Source organism: Gopherus evgoodei, chromosome 1 (assembly GCF_007399415.2).
Source record: "Gopherus evgoodei ecotype Sinaloan lineage chromosome 1, rGopEvg1_v1.p, whole genome shotgun sequence".
NCBI lineage: Eukaryota > Metazoa > Chordata > Testudines > Testudinidae > Gopherus > Gopherus evgoodei.
This window is the reverse complement of record NC_044322.1, coordinates 249,966,646-249,981,247: the sequence shown is the minus strand read 5'-3', so window position 1 is coordinate 249,981,247 and position 14,602 is coordinate 249,966,646. Positions and strand designations below refer to the sequence as shown.

Genomic DNA, 14,602 nt, shown 5'->3' with positions numbered 1-14,602 from the left:
TCCCCGCGGTTTGCTGGCTGGCTCCGGGACCGAGAGAGCAAACCGCGGCGTTCCCGGTTTGCTCTCTCGGTCCCGGAACCCCGAGCAAGCAGGTCTCCTTCCCTGCGGTTTGCTGGCTGGCTCCGGGACCGAGAGAGCAAACCGCGGCGAAGCTGGTTTCCTTTCCCGGTTTGCTCTCTCGGTCCCGGAACCCCCCTTGAAGCCGCCCAACAGCGCTGCAGTGTGGCCACATCTAACACCACTTGCAGCGCTGGTTGCTGTAAGTGTGGCCACTCTGCAGCGCTGGCCCTATACAGCTGTACTAATACAGCTGTAACAACCAGCGCTGCAAAATTTTAGATGTAGACATGGCCTGGGAAGGGGTCCGGGTGGGGGAACGTGGTGCAGAGCAGCAGCTGAGTCTAACGCCGGCCGTGCGTGATGGGCTGGGCAGGCTGTGGGCATGCGTTTCCTTGTAGCATTAGCTGCAGGTGTTGCACAGACCTTGCCTAAGTTGCCTGCAGCCTCCCCACTGTTGCACGGGCCAGCTCTCCTGTTGGAATTTTCTGCAAAGAGTGACACAGAGGAGCTTGCAGATTCCTTCCTCCTCCAGTTTACCCAAACCTCAAGGGCAGCCAGTGCGGGCTATTTTCTGCTGAGGACAGAGCTTTCAGGGACCAGCAAAGGCCATACAGTGCAGTGTTGCTGCTGCTCCTATCCTAAACAGATCCTAGCTTCATTAGACCTTTACAGATTCATTCAAATGTGGAAATAAGTGGAACACACTATCTTTTTTTCTTCCAAGTACACTTCACTTCAATTCATTGGGCAGCTACACATTTTCTTAACTGTGCACACAGGAACTGTTTTTAATGTCAACAGGACTCTATCTTAAAACATTTAAGTGACACCTGCACTTTGCCAGGTCATCCTTATTATCATCTTGCTTTCCCCAGGACTATTCAGTTCTGCTAGAACTGAAGTAAATGTCTCATGATCCGCAAAAAACAGAGATGAATGCCATTAAAAGTTTTCATATAATGCATTGACTCTAGGTCTAATCAGGTTTCCCCATTCAGTAACGGGGGATGTTAACTAGCGACGCATCTGTTGGAAAAGAAATACAGCAAAACAGGCATAGCCACAGGGCATCCAGACCCACCCAAATTTGAGCAGGGAACACCTGGCAACCTGCGTCTTTCCATCCCCACCAATGACTTTCAGTTCACCTGCAGGTGAGTTGGGTGGGAGCGGCATGGAGCCCTCCCAGCAGGCAGCGGCACGGCACAGCACAGCAGGAGGGGCCAAGCCCCTGGCTGGAGGAAGCCCCATCTGTCCCTCTCCCTCCCCAAGCCCCGGCTCGCTAGTGCACTCCACTCGCCTGAGCTGCTCCACACCTGTCCTCGGAACTGCAGTCATTGTGTCACCACCACTCTCACTGTAGGGGGAGCCACCAAGTAAGTGGCACCGAAAGTTTGATACTCTCCACTCTCACCCTGCAAAATGGTCAGTGCTGCAATGTAATTTGAGATGTAGATTTCTCCTTGTAGGTTCCCAAAGTTTGCAAAATATCAAGAAAAAGTGGCTGGTTTTTGTTTTGGGTGGTGGTGGGTTAATTTACCTTCCCTCCCCGCCCGCATACAGCGGCACATGGCCGAGGAAGGCCTTGGACACACACGTGCCTGGCCTATTCCTACCTGCCCCCTTCCCTGCTTCCATACTGTTATTGATATAAACTGGGACAATATAGAACATGGTTTGCAACCAAGGGCCTGTAGTGGCACCAAATCTTATGTAAATGGGGTCATATAAGATGTCTAAGACCACGTTATGGGTTACTGGTTATGATTATGCTGTCTGTATGTCTGTATCATTTTGTAGTTGAAGTTATCAGTATTGGCTGTATATTGTCTATATTTCAAATTTGTGCTGTATTTCTGGGAAAAATCCCAGACAAGTGGGTGTTAGCTCTGCCTAGCCCGCTTGATGGCCCATTAAGGCCCATCAGCTACACAATTGACCCATTGAGAGGAGGCAGCTACACCTTGTAACTCAGCAGGGTGTGCAGGAACTTGCCCATGTGACTGCAGACTCCATTTTGCTGTAATTTTCCACAGTAAGAAGAAAGACGTGTTCTTACACCTGGAAGAGCCTACATAAGGCTGATGCCTCATCTCCATCTTGTCTTCAGTCCTGCTTCTTACCTCTGGAGGGACTTTGCTACAAACTGAAGCTCTGAACAAAGGACTGACTGACCCATCCTAGCGGGGATGTACTCCAGAGACTTGATTTGAACCTGCACTTTACTCCATCACTGCTACAAGCCTGGACTAAGAACTTTGCCATTACTGCATGTAATTGATTCCATTTAACCAATTCTAGCTCTCATCTCTACCTTTTTCCCTTTATGAATAAACCTTTAGATTTTAGATTCTAAAGGATTGGCAACAGCGTGATTTGTGGGTAAGATTTGATGTGTATATTGACCTGGGTCTGGGGCTTGATTCTTTGGGATCGAGAGAACCTTTTTCTTTTATTGGGGTGTTGGTTTTCATAACCATTCTTCCTCAGGATGAGTGGGACTGGTGGTGATACTGGGAGACTGGAGTGTCTAAGGAAATTGCTTGTGTGACTTGTGGTTAGCCAGTGGGGTGAAACCGAAGTCATTTTTGTCTGGCTGGTTTGGTTTGCCTTAGAGGTGGAAAAACCCCAGCCTAGGGCTGTAACTGCCCTGTGTGAGCAATTGATCCTGAATTGGCACTCTCAGTTGGGTCCCGCCAGAACCGCATTGTCACACATGCTCATCTCTGCCTGGATCCCTTCCCTTCCCCTGGCCGCCAGCCCCCTACCTACAGGCCAGTGCTGTAGCTAGGAGTGGAAATTTGGATGGTAGGCACAGCCTGTCATTCTCCACCCACACGAAAGTTAGGGCCCAGCCAAATTTCCAGTCCTAGCTTTGCCACTGCACCAAAACATAACATGTCTAATAAGTTCTTGTAATGTATTAGGAATAGGGGGACCAGACAGCAAGTATGAAAAATCAGGACACTGCGTTGGGGGTAATAGGAGCCCATATCAGAAAAAGAACCCAAAATTGGGACTGTCTCTATAAAACTGGGACATCAGAGGGATAGCTGGGTTAGTCTGGATCTGTAAAAAGCAACAAAGAGTCCTGTGGCACTTTAAAGACTAACTCTTTGTTGCTTTTTACTGGTCACCCTAATTAGGAATAACTTTTTGTTGCAGAAAGTGCAGGAAGTAACGAGAGGGACAGCCGTTTTAGACTTGATTCTGTCTAACAGGGAGGAATTGCTAGTGGATCTAAAGGTGGAAAGCAACTTGGGTGAAAGTGACCAGGAAATGACAAATTTCATTATTTCTAAGGAGTGAGAGCAGTAGAATAAGGCCGGCTTTAGGAAGTGCGGGGCCCAATTCAAACATTTTTGGCCGGGCCCCAGCAGGGATGACTAAAAAAAAAACATGTTTAAAAAAAAGCCTTTCATTTCTTAGCAACCAGTTCCCTATAAAAAGTTCTGATTTAAGGGATGTGCCACAGTATGTATATTTTGTACCAATAGAGTTACCACACGTTCATATTTTTAATTTTAAAAATTCCTTCCGGATGGCAATTTAAGAACCAAAAACCCTGACATGTCTGGGAAAATACAGATGTATGTTAAGCCTACCAAAAGTTTTTTTTAAAAAGATGGGCCTGAACTAGAAATGAGCTCTGTTTCACATATGTGGGTGTCCGTTACTCCCTGGGGGTGTGCTAAGGTGACCAGATGTCCTGATTTTATAGGGATAGTCCTGATTTTTGGGTCTTTTTCTTATATAGGATCCTATTACCCTCCACTCCCGTCCTGATTTTTCACACTTGCTGTCTGGTCACCCTAATGGTGTGCACATGTGTGGGTCCCAGCTGCTCCCTGCCCCCCTCATTGAAGGAAGTGTGCAGGCTTACTGCCCTGGGAACTGCACTGGACATGGGGCTGGCTGGAGGCAGGGCAGGGACTGACTGGAGGTAGGATCTGGCTGCAGGCAGGGCAAGGGGTGTGGGGCTGGTTGGAGACAGAGTGTGTGGGGTGGGCTGGCTGGCTTCTGGCAGGGCCACAGGTGCCTGTGGCATGGGTTGGCAGAGCTGGAGGCAGAGGAGTGCGGGACTGGCTGGTTTCAGGCATGGGGGTGTGGCAAGGGTTGGCTGGAGACAGGCTGGCTGCGGTCATGGGGTGAGGACTGGCTGCAGAGAGGCTGGTGCAGGCAGGGCAGGAAGTGCGGGGCTGGTGCGGACAGGGGATGCAGCAGGGGCTGGCTGCAGGCAGGGGGTGCAGGTACAGGGGGTACAGCCCATCCTGTATGGTGAGTCCCCCCTCCTCCACCAGGGTAGCAGCAGCAGCAGCCTGGGGCTCGGGGGCTATTTAAAAGGCCTGGGGCTCCCCTGCTTCTTCCGCCCTGACCATTTAAATAGCTGTGGGAGCCCTGGGGAAGTGGCGGGGCGCCAGCACTATTTAAAGGGCTGGGGCAGTAGAAGCAACGAGCGTCCCAGACTTTTTAAATAGCCCCACAGCCCTATCCTAAGGCTCCAGCAGTGGAGCCCCAGGCCCTTTAAATTGCCCCTTGGGGAAGCTGGACCACCCTGGTACAGCGCACCAGCTCTTGCCAGTACCCTGTACCAGGGCTTGGGCATGGGGTCCTCTCTAGGGGCAGGGCCAGATTCAGGGGAATTGGTTGAATTGGCCAAAAGCTGGCCCTGAACAATGAAGTTTAAAAAAAAACCCTCCCCAGACTTTATCAAGGTTACAGAACTGGTAGGCAAGGTCCCATGGGAACAAAATCTAAGGGAAAGGAGTGCAGGAGAACTGGCAGTTTCTCAAGGAGACAATTTTAAGGGCATAACATCAAACTATCCCAACACAAAGGAAAGATAGGAAGTATAATAAGAGGCCAATATGACTCCATCAGGAGCTTTTTAATGATCTGAAAATCCTAAAAGAATCTTACAGAAAGTGGAAACAGAGACAAATTGCTAAGGAAGAGTACCAAAGCATAGCACAAGTGTGTAGGAACAAAATCAGAAAGGCTAACTCACAAAATGAGTTACACCTAGCAAGAGGCATTAAAGGCAATAAGAAGAGATTCTTTAAATACATTAGAAGCAAGAGAAAAAGAATGACAGTGTTTGTCCTCTGCTTAGTGGGGAAGGAGACCTAATAACATCAAGAAGCTGAAGTGTTAAAAGCCTATTTTGCTTCAGTCTTCACTAAAAAGGTTAATAGCGACAAAGAGTCCTGTGGCACCTTATAGACTAACAGACATATTGGAGCATAAGCTTTTGTAGCTAAATACCCAGTTTGTCAGACACATGTGGTGGAAATTTCCAGAGGCAGGTATAAATATGCAGGCAAGAATCAGTCTGGAGATAACAAGGTTAGTTCAATCAGGGAGGATGAGGCCCTCTTCTAGCAGCACACCTCAACTGCTAGAAGAGGGCCTCATCCTCCCTGATTGAACTAACCTCGTTATGTCTAGACTGATTCTTGCCTGCATATTTACACCTGCCTTTGGAAATTTCCACCACATGCGTCTGACGAAGTGGGTATTCACCCATGAAAGCTCATGCTCCAATACGTCTGTTCGTCCATAAGGTGCCACAGGACTCTTTGCTGCTTTTTACAGATCCAGGCTAACATGGCTACCCCTCTGATACTAATAAGGTTAATGGTGACCAGATACTCAACACAGTTAATATTAACAACAAGTGGGAAGGAACACAAGCTAAAATAAGGAAAGAATAGGTGAAAGAATATTTAGATGTATTCAAATTGGCAGGGCCTGATGAAATTAATCCTATGGTACTTAAGGAACTAGCTGAAGCAATCTCAAAACTGTTAGCAATTATCTTGAGAACTACTGGGGATTGGTGAAGTCTCAGAAGGCTGGAAAAGGGCAATGTTTAAAAAAGGGAACAAAAAGGACCTGGGGAATTATAGACCAGTCAGTCTAACTTTGATACCTGGAAATATATTGGAACAAATTAAACAATCAGTTTGTATGCACTTGGAGGATAAGGGGGTTATAAGGACTAGCCAGCATGGATTTGTCAAGAAGAAAACTCATGCCAAACCAACTTAATTTCCTTCTTTGACAGGGTTACTGGTCTAGTGTGTAATTTTAGTAAGGCTTTTGACACAGTCCCAGATGACATTCTCATAAGCAAGCTGGGGAAATGTGGTCTAGATGGAATTACTATGAGGTGGGTGCACAACTGGTTGAAAGACCGTATTCAAAGCATAGTTATTAATGGTTTGCTATTAAACTGGGAGGGCTTATTTAGAGGGGCCTCACAGGAGTCAGTCCTGAGCCCAGTACTATTCAATATTTTCATTAATTAGTTGGACAATGGAGTGTGGAGTATGCCTATAAAATTTGCAGATGGCACAAAACTGGAAGGGGTTGCAAGGACTTTGGGGGAGAGGATTATAATTCAAAATAATTTTGAGAAATTGGAGAACTGGTCTAAATTCAACATGAAATTCAATTGAAAAAAGTGCAATATACTTTACTTAGGAAGGAAAAATCAAATGCATAATTACAAAATGGGGAATAACTGGATAGATAGTCGTACAGCTGGAAAGGATCTGGGGTTATAGTGGGTCACAAATTGAACAAATGAACACTGATGCAGCTGTGAAAAAGGCTAATATCATTCTGGGGTGTATTAACAGGAGTGTTGTATATAAGACAAGGGAGGTAATAGGCACTCGTGCAGCCTCACCTGGAGTACCGTGTCCAATTCTAGGTTCTACACTGTAGGAAAGATGAGGACAAACTGGAGAGTCCAGAGGAGAGCAACTAAAATGAGAAAAGGGTTAGAAAACGTGACCTATGACAAAAGATTAAAAAAACTGGGCATTGATAGTGTTGAGAAGAGAAGACCGAGGGGGGACCTGATAAGTCTTCAAATGTGTTAAAGGCTGTTATAAAGAGGATGTTGACCAACTGTTCTCCATGGCCACTGGAGGTTGTAGAAGAAGTAATGGGCTTAATCTGCAGCAGGGAGATTTAGGTTTGATATTAGGAAAATGTTTCTAACTGTTAGGGTGGTTAAGCTCTGGAATAGGCTTCCAAGGGAGGCTGTGGAATTCCATCACTGGGAGTTTGTAAGAACAGGTTGGACAAACGTCCATCAGGGATGCTCTAGGGTTACTTGATCCTGCCACAGCAAAAGGGCTGGACATGATGATCTCTCAATGGCCCTTCCAGCCTGACATTTCTGATTTGTGAAACAGCAACTGCTAAAGTCAAGTCAAATTTGCAGCAGAGTCTAAAAGACAGGATTTGGACTTCAGAATGATGTGACTTCAAGGTCCAATATCTTGCTAATCACTAAGGCTAGAAAGATGAGATTCCTTTGTTAGAGAAAAGTCATCCTTCCTCTTTCCTTTCCCTGTGTGGAGCCTCACATTGCTGTTGGTGATAGCCTCAAGCAGTCTTTGTGCTCCCTGAGCATAAGAACAGGGATTACATCTGCCTACAAAGCAGGGCTGTGTAGAGGCTGAAAGGCAGGCTGTCTCCTTACACCCTCACACGAGGATAAATCCAGTCTGACCCATTTGTTTTTCTTTAATTTTTCAATATTTTCCTCTGCAGCCTGCTCATTTTCTCACGTCAACATTCATAGAACCAAATGACCTTTCCAGTATGAGTTTTCTCTTAGGAAAGATATCTCCATCTTTTGAAAAGGGCTTCCTTTTTATGCAGGAAATCTGGGAGTTTAATTTAATTTCACACTTTCTAGAGTGAAAAATCCATCTGCTCCCTGAGAACAAACTGTCTATCAGCCATTTGTCTGTCAGTAAGGACTAGCTGTGCTTGTTATTCAACTGGTCCTTGGAACAAGAAAAATTACTGTTTACGTAACTGGCTCAAATCCAGGCAACTTGTGAGGAAAAGTTGGTAACATCATCAACCACTAAGATACATAAATTGTGTCCTTCAGAAAAGCTCCAAGGTTTCTTTATAATGTAGTACAAGACGGATAAGGAGCAATGCTCATGAAGCTGTTTAATGGTAAGGTCACTTTGAAAGGTGATTGTAAAAATGGTGTCATGGGGTTCCATGTTTGTCTCAGTGACTCCAGATTAAACAATTATAATACACACTGAAGTACTGTCAGTTTGGTGTCTGAATATACCTGGATTTTAAAATGATCAACCTGGTAATACAGTAGGAAACTTCCCAGCTACTAAAACCTGCTAGGCCAGATGAAGTAATAGGGGAAAAAATACATAGGTTAAAAGGCATCATGGTCACAGTCTTATTACCTACAACAACGGGGAGAAGATATCTGATACTAGAAGACTCTTTAGTCTAGCAGACAAAGGCATAACAAGATCCAGTGGCTGGAAATTGGAATCTGTAACGTTCACACTGGAACTAATTACATTTTTAACTGGAAGTGTAGCTAATCAAAACTTACCAAGGTATGTGGTGGATTCTCCATTACTTGAAGTCTTTAAATCAGAGCAAGATGACTTTCCAAAAGAGATCTAGTAATTGAACTAGAGCATGATGGGGTAAGTTCAGCAATAGACAGCGTGAAATCTCTGGCCTGCAGTATGCAGGATGACAGACTTAGAGCCATGGCTACACTAGGAGCACTTTTGGTATTAGAATACTGGTGGTATACTACCAGCAAAGCACTGCTAGTGTGGATGTAGCTATAACGGCAAAGCTGTACTTTACATCAGGAGAGTAAAACCACCCTCCATGAGCAAAACAAGCTATACTGATAAAAGCACAGCTTTCCTGGCAGGGCTGGCTCTGGCTTTTTTGCTGCCCCGAGCAAAAAAAAAAAAGGGGGGGGGCGAGGCTGGCAGAGCAGAAAAGCAGGGGATAAAAAAACCAAAAAAACACTGCGCAGCTGGAGCGGCAAAGCAGGGGGAAGGGAAAATAAACAACTAGTGGTGTGGCCGGAGCAGCTATGCGCGGGGGGCAGGGGGATACGGCGTGGCTGGAGCAGCAAAGCTGGGCAGGGGAACAAAACAAAAATGGCGCTTCTGGAGCGGCAAAGTGGGGGGAACACGGTGCGGCTGGAGCAGCAAAGGGGGGGAACTTGGCGCGTCTGGAGCAGCAAAGCGGGGGGGAAACACGGTGCGGCTGGAGCGGCAAAGCAGGGGGGGATACGGCACGGCTGGAGCAGCAAAGCGGGGGAAGAGGGAAGAAACAACAACGCGGCTGGCAAAGCAGGGACAAAAACAAACCAAAACAACCCTACAGGGCAGCTGGAGCCAGGGTGCAGGGGAACTCCTTGTGCTCCCTGTTAACATCTCTGATTGACATAGCTATGCTGGCAGAAGTCTGTAGTGTAGGCATAGTCTAGATGATCACAATGGTTAGATCTAAATATCAAGTCTTTGGCAACAGTAAACTGAATTTTAATCCATGATGCAGGCCTCCAGTTCCCTCCTTTAGAATCTTTTTAAGAACAAAGGACTGACTAGATACCCTATGCCTGATACAGAATCTAAAATTTTGCTCCTAACTGCATCAGAAAACCTAGGCATCTCTGCACAGAGGAAGGGTAATCTGGATAAACGCCAGCGTGAACAAACATCAGTGTCTCAGTTCTGCTTTACTCCTGGGGGTATTCTGCACCACTGCACAATGGAGAACTGGTCTAAATTCAACATGAAATTTAATAAAAAAGTGCAATATACTTTACTTAGGAAGGAAAAATCAAATGCATAATTACAAAATGGGGAATAACTGGCTAGGTAGTCATATAGCTGTTTGAAGAGGGCCTCATCCTCCCTGATTGAACTAACCTCGTTATCTCTAGCCTGCTTCTTGCTTCCATATATATACCTGCCCCTGGAAATTTCCATTACATGCATCCTACGAAGTGCGTATTCACCAATGAAAGCTCATGCTCCAATACGTCTGTTAGTCTACAAGGTGCCACAGGACTCTTTGCGGATTGTACAGGACCGGCTCTACAGTTTTCGCGGCCCCAAGCAGCGCACTGAATAGCCGCCATGGATGGCGGGGGCAGTCTGTGTGCCCTTAGGGTGGCAGGCGCGTTTCCGCAGCAGCGGCAATTTGGCGGCAGCTTCTGTGTTTAGCTGAATCCGCCAAAGACAGCTAAATATAGAAGCTGCTGCCGAACTGCCACCACTGTGGAAACCCAAGTGCTGCCCTAAGGGCACACAGACTGCCCCTGCTGTCCGCAGCAGCAATTTGGCACGCTGCTGGGGGCAAAACAACAGGGACTGCCGCCCCTTGAAAATTCCCCCCCCAGCACCAGCTTGGAATGCCGGTGCCTGGAGCTTATATAGCTGAAAAGGATCTGGGGTTATAGTGGGTGTGCGTGCAGAATTTCCTTTCCCCTACAGAAATCGGCTGCAGTGCTGCTCGCTGCCACTAGGGGCTGCTGAATTCGGCAGAGTCCAGCTTGCACATAGGAGACACTGCCAGGGGGAGGGGGCAGGGGAGGGAGCTCGAGGGTTCCTGGCAGCTGCAGTTCCCTGCACGCTCTGAGGGAAGGAGACAGCGGTGCACAGGGAACTCCGTGCAAACCTGGGACCAAGCATCAGGCTGTTTCTCCCTCTAGATCCCTGGGCTTGGGGGCGGGGGAGGGGGAGGTGGACAGATGATTTCACAAAGATTCACAAGCTGTAAAGCCCATGTTGAGGCTGGAGACCAGCAGGCATTTTCCCAAGGGTATCACTTGGCAGAGATTAATGTAAATTGGGAGCTTCTGATATGGTCCCCATTATTTCTTAGGCTAACAGTTCTCAAAGACATAGTTCTCCACTTCTAGCCATTTCACTCTCTGCCCCTTGCCACAACAAGGAAGAAAGTCCACTTTACAATCAATCAGGGCCGGCTCTAACCATTTCGCTGCCCCAAGCACGGCGGCACGCCGTGGGGGGTGGGGGCGCTCTGCCGCTCGCCGGTCCCGTAGCTCCAGTGGACCTCCCGCAGCTCCGGTGAACCTCCCACAGGCGTCCCTGCGGAGGATCCGCTGGTCTCACGACTCCGGTGGACCTCCCGCAGGTGTGCCTGCGGATGCTCCACCGGAGCTGCGGGACCATCGCACCCTCCACAGGGACGACTGTGAGAGGTCCACTGGAGTCGCCTGCCACCCTCCCGGCGACCTGCAGAGAGCCCTCCGCGGCATGCCACCACAAGCATGTGCTTGGCGTGCTGGGGCCTGGAGCCGGCCCTGCAATCAATGGCAGTGGCAAGATTTTGCAGAAAAAAATAAATTTTTATGGACTAAGGGCTAGATTTACAAAGGTATTTAAGCATCTAAAGATACAGATAGGCACCTAGAGGTATTTCCAAAAGCACCTAAGCAGCTTAGGCACCTAACTCCTATTGAAAGTCTTGGGGGCTAGGCACTTAACTCATGTAGGCCTATTTGTAGACACGCCCCCCCCAGATGTTTATCTGCAACTTTAGGTGCCTAAATACTTTTATAAATCTGGCCCTAAAATCCTGATTCAGCAAAGCACTTGAACAGATGCTTAACTTGGTTGTCCCATTGACTTCAAGTTAAGCACATTCTTAAATGCTTTGCTTCATCAAAGCCTGCAGGCCAACTATGGGTCTTATCAAAACTAATGAGAGTTGTGCCATGGACTTTAATGGTACTTGGCTTTGATCCTAAATCCAAGACAAAAGCAAAACTGTTTATTTTAAAAGCAAAGTGACGTCAGTATAGTTAACTCTCGCTGGATGTACAGACACAAAGTATGTAAATACAAAGAAATGAATTGTTAAGGACATCATAAATCTTGCACTGCTCACACAACAAATAGTCCTCTTATGTATAAAGAAATGCATATGTGATCAAAGCACAACAAATCTAACTCTGACCATGGATTGTTGAGGGTTTTATGTATTGTTTTTGCTATCTGAATTTCAGTAGCTAAATATTTTCTTTTACGTGGTACTGTTAAAAGAGAACTGATGGCAGAACTTTTTGAAAAGTACTTATGCTTGCTGTTCTTTGAGGAGAGCGCTCGTAATTTATTTTAATAGGAAGATTGTACAACATTATAGATTTTTCGGAAAACTTGCCCTTGGCATGGTTATATTCCTGGCCAGCCCCCAGAGTGGAGGAAGCAAGGTATAGGACTGATGCCAAAATGGAGGAGGTAAAATGAGTCTGAGTTAAAGATCTTATGATAAAAGTTGACTTTTGAGCATTACCATTTTAAAATGCAACATTATCATATAATCAGGTTTGCCATTTTTCTCCAGTTCAAAGTTAGTTCATAATGCGTGTACAATGCTATGAGATATGAATGGCAGTATTTTACCCCAACGTGTTGCTCACTGCATGCAATCCTCAAATCTGGCCAGGTTTTGTTTGGTGCAAATCCCAGGGAAGAGGGACAGTGATGGTTGACACAGCCACCACTCTCCCCGCAATCCTGGGACTAGCTGAGCTGCTCTAATTTGTGCTGGGCTGCAATGACTCCAAGGGGCTATTCCAGCAGCAGGGAATTGCCAGTGTAGTAGTGCTTTGGCTGTGCTCAACTACCCTGGCTGTCCCCTGAAGTGGTGTTCTCTATCCTTGGTGGCATGCTGGGGTGTTAGCAAGGAGCTGTTGTGCTGGCTCTTCACTACCCATGGATTCTGCCAGGGTGGGGCTTCCCGATCTCTAGGGTGACCAGACAGCAAGTATGAAAAATCAGGACTGGGGGTGGGGGGTAATAGGTTCCTATATAAGACAAAGCCCCAAATATTGGGACTGTCCTTATAAAATGGGACATCTGGTCACCCTACCAAAGGAATCCTCCAGTGGCAGGCTAAACCCACTGTGAGGCTACTCCATCTGATGGACCAGTTCAACCCAGCTGCATGGGAGCGAGGAGCTGGCTCTCTTTTTACAGGTGAAAGTGACTTTGTGTAGTGAGGAGAATCAGTTTCCTAATTTTGAGGATCTATTTCCACTTTGTGCAGATAGCACTGTGTTCCTGCTGATGATACTGCATGACCTCTAGTGGCAGTAGAGGCAAATTACTGAATGATTTTGCTAACACGAAATAAAAACAATATGCCCCGTAAGCAATTATTAGGTGTGACCTGGAAATAATTTTTTTCAAAGAGGCTATCGTGTATTAGGTTTGAAAAATGGAAATGAATACATCTTTGAAAGATCTTAAACAGAAGACAAAATAAAAGGCAAGAAACCATTGTTAAATTCTGATGGATTATTTTTGTTTATTTCAGATAAATCTGAGTTTACAAAAGTCCGTGTTTCAAACATCATTGTTTTCAGGGTACCTTTTGGTGTGTAATGTATTTTTTCATCAGATTTGGTTGCAAATATTGTATGATATTCTGATGGGAAATGCTCGCGTCCCTCTGGTGGAAAGACTAATGAGTGTTCCTGCACTCAGTCAGCACCAATTAAGAGCACTTGCAGAACATTCACCACCTGGAGAAGGAGAACGTCAAGGATGAGACTAGCCACAGAGCAGAAGGGTACAAGAAAATTTGTCTAGGAACAGGAGAGCTGCTAGTGAGTGAGCTCCAGTAACAAAGGGAGCTCAGCCAGGCAGTTGCTAACCTTTTCCTTCAACTGCCCCCCATCTGAGGCAGGCAGATGCTACTTTGCTTGATATGAGCGAAAACCCTGGAGGGCTGCTTCCAGCCAGTGACCTATGGTCAGGGCCATCCTTAGGATTTATGGTGCCCTTGGCAGGATTGTTAAACTGGTGCCCCTGTGCCTGACTTGATCTGAGCAACACAAACACAAGCTTACAGTATTGGAAAACTTGCCACATGCATTTTATTAAAATCAGTTTAACTTAATTAAGCACACTGTAACGCTGATGGACTAGCACTAAAGAAGTAGCACTATAGAAAAAATTCTGATTTGACAGAATGATGCAAATAATATATTTTTTTAATTTGTCAACAAATTATTAGAAATTTATATGAAGAGGTATTGAAACAAGGATTTGTTTTTAATTAAAAGCAATCTTTCTGGCTTTTTGGGCTGCAAAATCAGTAATAATGTCATCATATGACAAAGACAAAGTGATGTTTTGTTCGATTGCAATCAAATGTTCCTGACTCATTGTAGAGCGGAGATAGTTTTTAATGAGCTTTAGTTTTGAGAAACTCTGTTCTCCTGATGCTCCTGCTACAGGAATTGTCAGCAGAATACGAGTGGCAATGTGTGTGTGTGTGTGTGTGTGTGTGTGTGTGTGTGTGTGTACAAGTTTGCTGGTATGAATAAACTGTACAATGTCCATCACTGATTTTGCATGTGGCAACATTGATGACAGTTCCTTCCCCCATCCCTTCCCGGAGACCCCAGCAGCCAATCCCCTCCCTCAGACTGTGCTGCATTCGGCTCTCTCTAGGACCCAGCAGCCCTGCTCTTACATGCTCCACTGCTTCCCATCTGTCTGGCAGAGCGGTGCCCCAAGACCTAGTGGTGCCCTAGGCGGCTGCCTATTCTGCCAATGGCTAAGGATGGCCCTGATCTCTATTGGCCACATTGTTTGCATTACCTGAAAATATTCTGGGCCAGGTCAGGAGCTGGTTTAAATTAGCATAACACAAGTGAGTCAAATTCCCTTCTCAGCTACATGGGTGT

The 14,602-nt window shown here is 46.3% G+C and overlaps 1 protein-coding gene across 1 annotated transcript in view; it reads right to left on the bottom strand.

The window, feature by feature from the left end:
• LOC115639767 (estradiol 17 beta-dehydrogenase 5-like) overlaps positions 1-14,602 on the bottom strand; it is a 296,315-nt gene that overhangs the window by 117,713 nt on the left and 164,000 nt on the right. The window lies entirely within an intron of this gene.